This window comes from Manihot esculenta, unplaced genomic scaffold (assembly GCF_001659605.2).
Source record: "Manihot esculenta cultivar AM560-2 unplaced genomic scaffold, M.esculenta_v8 Scaffold64, whole genome shotgun sequence".
In the NCBI taxonomy this organism is placed as follows: domain Eukaryota; kingdom Viridiplantae; phylum Streptophyta; class Magnoliopsida; order Malpighiales; family Euphorbiaceae; genus Manihot; species Manihot esculenta.
This window is the reverse complement of record NW_025215481.1, coordinates 1,674,724-1,679,723: the sequence shown is the minus strand read 5'-3', so window position 1 is coordinate 1,679,723 and position 5,000 is coordinate 1,674,724.

Here is a 5,000-nt window from a genome sequence, read left to right as displayed (position 1 = left end):
AACAAGCTCAAGCTTGAATACTTATACAGTGACAATATCTTTCAACACACGAGAAAAAATATTGACCAACATTTTGCAATGGTTGGCTCACATGCTTGGACGCACACTTGCCATCATCGCATAGGCAATGAAAATCTATGGAGTGATTCTCTCTTACTCATTGAGACTATGAACCAATCATTGCAACCTCTATGAGTTTTTATCTATCTTATCTCACATTGCAAAAAGAACACGAAACAATATGTTGTGAGATCAAGAGCACTACCTCCTCCATTTACTTTTCCTATAGCCACCGTGCATGCCCAAAATTGGCAAGAATTGTGACACAAGCCAATTCTCTTTGAAAAGTTTTAAAAAATCACCAAATGACAACTCAATTAAATTTGTTATATTTTTCTAAGGTGCCACACAAAATTTGGTGATTTTCTGACGAGTTGTGTTTTTTTTATGATTTTCTGAATTTTTAACACTTAAAAAATAAAAAAAATACCTAGACTGGATAAAAAATTTTCAAAATTTTTGTAAAATTAGATTATATTTTTCTAAATATATCTGCAAAATATCAGGTCAAAATACCTAAAATTGAATTTTTTAGGGGGTGTGTCACTTTAAACATTGTCATGTCACCTCATGTATTGTCATGTCACCCCATGCATTGTCATGTCTCCGTGCAAAGTTTAAGAAAATCACCAAATAACAACTCAAATAAATTTATAATATTTTTCTAAGGTTCCACAAAAAATTTGGTGATTTTCTGACGGGTTTTCTATTTTTTATGATTTTCTGAATTTTTAACACTTAAAAAATAAAAAAAAATACCTAGACTTGATAAAAAATTTTCAAAATTTTTGTAAAATTAGATTACATTTTTATAAAGGTATCTGCAAAAAATCAGGTCGAAATACCTAAAATTGAATTTTTTAGGGGGGGTGTGTCACCTCAGACATTGTGATGTTTCCTCCTGGCACAGCTCAACTTGTTCCTAAGGCTCTTTAGGGGGGTGTGGGTAGTCACCCCCCTGGGGGGGCCAGCAAGGCCGGGGCCTGGGCATGCGCTAGGCCATATGTGGGCATCGGTATAGCATGCGAATAAGCTTGTTAGCCCCCTCTCCACCTCTACCTCTCGATTCAACATCGAAAAAAATTCTCGGGCGTGGTGGACCCGGTGGGGCCCGTCCCGGGCCCGGTGGGGCCCATTCCAGGGCCATTGGTGACAGTTCAAGGAAATGATCCGGTGGTTTATCCCAATGCTTGGGCGTGTTAAATGGACGCTGGTGCAAGGTGTGGGCATGGCATTTGTATGTTGTGCTCGTGCCGATGTGCGAGTTTCCAGGTGATGCACTGGGCTTTGGGATTTTGTTGTGCTAATATTTCCATCCAACTCGGCGGTCAGTACCTCAACTCCGACGACGAACTCAGTGCTATTGGGGCCGATCCCCATGCTTGGAGTATCAATTGGATGCTTGTGCAAGGCTTCGGTGTGGCATTCTAGTGCCGTGCTTGGGTCAACGTGCTGGCGGAAATGCGATGCAATGGGCATGGTGTGAGTTCCTGGTGGCATAGACTTTTGAGGCGTTTGGGTCTGGCGACAGGGCTGAAGCTATTGGGGTCGAAGGCTTTGCCGGGGGGTGTCAAATGGAAGCCGGTTCAAGGTGTGGATACCGCACTCTGAACACAGGCGGACGTGCGATGCAACCTGTCTTAGTTTGTGTCCTTGGTGGTGTAGGCCTGCTGCTTGGTGGGGTCTTACGTTCCTCGGGGTCGTGGATGGACGTCGGGGCTGTTGTGGTTTTGCAATACCTAGGCTGGGGGGATGAGCTTGGTGCTAATTGTCACGGTCCAAAGGTGATAGGACCAATGACCCCCAAAATTGGAAGGAAAATTGGCTTTACAGGTTGTTGAAGCCAATTCTGCATTTGGGCCTGTGTGGCAGCCCAAATGAGGTTCAACGGGCTTGTGCTGCTGGTTGCAGGGAGAAAATGCCAACTGGGGCAGATTGGCCAGCAGACAGGGTGAACGGGCCCGTGGGTGCCAGAGGTGACTGGCACTGTTGGGGAAAACAGGCAGACTTGCGGGCCAGGAGGGCTAGCAAGCGAGGTTCACTAGGGGACTGGGCTAGGCGTGGAGCCCAGCAGGCCAGACGGGCTGGCAAAGGCAATGGAGGCAGTCTGGCGAGTGGCAGGCCCGACGGGGTGCAATTGGGCCAGCCCAGCACGGGGGAAAGTGCTGGAAGCCAGGGGGCATCGCCAGATGGTAGGAGGTTCAGCGGGCACGCTGGTAGGCCGCGCGCGCAGGGGGACGATGCTGGCAGGCCGCGCGGGCAAATGAGGTTTAAGCGGGCTGGAAGACGCGCGAGAATTCCAGAAGCTTCGAGGATTCTCCAGGCGCTGGTGGAAGCTGCTAGGCGCGGGCAGAGAGCTGCGGGCGGGCCGAGGGCGCGCGGGGCGCACGGGCCCGTAGCAGGCAGAAACGAGGTTCACTGCCAGAATCTGCCAGAAATTTCCAGAACGTCCCAGATTGCTCCCAAACCGCCCAAACAGGGGCAGACACGTGGAAAAACACCAACCACGAGTTAAGGTCGGTTGAGCACCCTCATTTGCCTATAAATACCCCCATTGGCAACATGTAAACAAAACAACTTAAGAGTGGGAGCCTCCAACACCAAAATAGCCTTTGGGACACCTTTGTACACACTTTGTGGTACATTTGAGAGCTTTCTTGTATTCTTGCCTTGTAAATTTTCCCAAGTGTAATATAAAAGCCATTTTCCCCAATTCTCTTCCCTTCTAGCTAGTTTAGCTAGTTTAGCTTCCTTCATCCCACAAGAAGCTGGCCGAGCTCTTCACAACCCTTCAAATTAATTTCCGCTGCGTGTTTGTGAGGTTAGGCTGACTTAGCTCGACGGACTGAGCTGAGTGCCGCACGGCTTAAGCGATTTTTGGGGTTGGAATCGTTAAGCCCGTGACAAGTGGTATCAGAGCCTACTTCTGCCGAGGTTCATTCTGCTGATACCATTGGGAAGTGGTATCAGAGCCATTGGAGGCAAATTCTGCCTGGTTCTGGTTGGCCAGCGGAAGCATATAGTGAGGTTTATTACTGCTGCACTTGGAGTTGCCGAAATACCAGGGGTGGTATTGCTGCTTCAGTGAGGGTCAGCTTGCCTTTGTGAGGTTATTTCCAGCTGATTCTGGGTAAGAGTCTGCCAGAATTATTGGGGTGCTGGTTTGGCAGGAAGTGAGGTTATTTCTGCCAGTTTCTGGGCAAGTTGCTGAGCAGTTTCGGCAAGGGTGATTTTTGGCTGCAGAAGAACAGTCCAGCGAGGTTAGCCTGTCCAGGATTGTGAGGGTGATTTCTGGGCATTGGTGGCAGATTTTCAGGGGAAGAAGATCTGTGTGCTGGAGTAACCAGTGAGGTTCAAAACTGCCTGCAGGGGTAGTGCAGTGAGGTTCTTTCTGTGAGAGGCCAAAAGCAGCAGAATTTTACCCGCGACCAAGTAAAGAGGAGTACTTGGTTCCCCCACCCGTTTTTGGAAGAAAGGAGGTTTTCATCGAAGGAAGCAAATCTTGCCAACAATGTCAAGTCCGACAAAGGAAGTTGGGATGGTTGGCTTGGGTGCTCCAAAAGGGAAGGAGCATGGCGACCTAAGGAGGAAGTTGGAGCCAAAGAAACCTAGCCAAGGGAGAGCGGAGCTAGGGGACTTTGAGGTCGAGCTCGCAAGGGTGCAATTGCGACTTGTCGATGATGATCAACGCTTCGAGGAGATAGAGTCCCACCTTGAGGAACTTGAGTCTAGCATGGACGAGGTTCGCGAGGAGATGCAAGGGGCACTAAATGAAGCCATCGACAAGGTGGTCAAAGACGGTGAGTCTTCGAAATCCTCCCTCCTTAGTGAAATTGCCGCACTTAAGGAAGAGAATGTCTTGTTGAGAGGGGAACTTGGGAAATTAGTAGAGGAGTTGAGTCGGATGAAAGGTGAGGTGGAAAGTTTGAGGAAAGATAGGGATTGTGAGTCCACTTCATCCATTCCTCTACTAGGCAAGGAGGAAGTCCCTAAGAAGAGTAGATCTTTGCGAAGGTGTTATTTTTGCGAAGGTCCTCATAGAATTGGTGAATGCCCAAGGAGGAGTGAGCTTGTTGCTAGGGAGCAAAGCAACGAGGAGACTCCGTTGGAGCCAAGGGTGGCATACTTGGGTTCTTTACAAGTGCGTGGAGCACTTGGACGGGTGGAGAATTTGGAAGAGCAAGATGAGGAAGCGGGTACCTCATCATCTTCATCATCGTCTTCATCTTCGTGTTTGAAGAAGGACCAAGGGGAATGTGGGGACCAAAAGGGTATGAAGTTGCCGAGGGAGCTACCACCAATGGGAAAGGTGGATGGTGCCATGGACGAGGGGTCCAAAGTAGCTGAAAGTCCGAGGGAAGTGGTTTCGCCGAAGCAAGGGAGGCGTAGGCGACGACGCTCAAGGGGGAGCAAAAGTAGGTGCAAAGCCGAGGGGATGGCAAAGTCACCTAGCCACAAGGACAAGGGGAATGCTACTAGTGCACTAGAGGAGAAGGCTGAAGGCAACACTTCGTATGTAGGTGGACATACGGAGGGGTCTTCCACAACTTCGCACAAGGGAGATGCGAAGAGGTCCGAGGTTTGCTCAAGTGGAGTTGGGCAAGCGAAGAAGACGCGACGAGGGCGTCGCGGGTATGAGTGGGGGAGAATGTCACGGTCCAAAGGTGATAGGACCAATGACCCCCAAAATTGGAAGGAAAATTGGCTTTACAGGTTGTTGAAGCCAATTCTGCATTTGGGCCTGTGTGGCAGCCCAAATGAGGTTCAACGGGCTTGTGCTGCTGGTTGCAGGGAGAAAATGCCAACTGGGGCAGATTGGCCAGCAGACAGGGTGAACGGGCCCGTGGGTGCCAGAGGTGACTGGCACTGTTGGGGAAAACAGGCAGACTTGCGGGCCAGGAGGGCTAGCAAGCGAGGTTCACTAGGGGACTGGGCTAGGC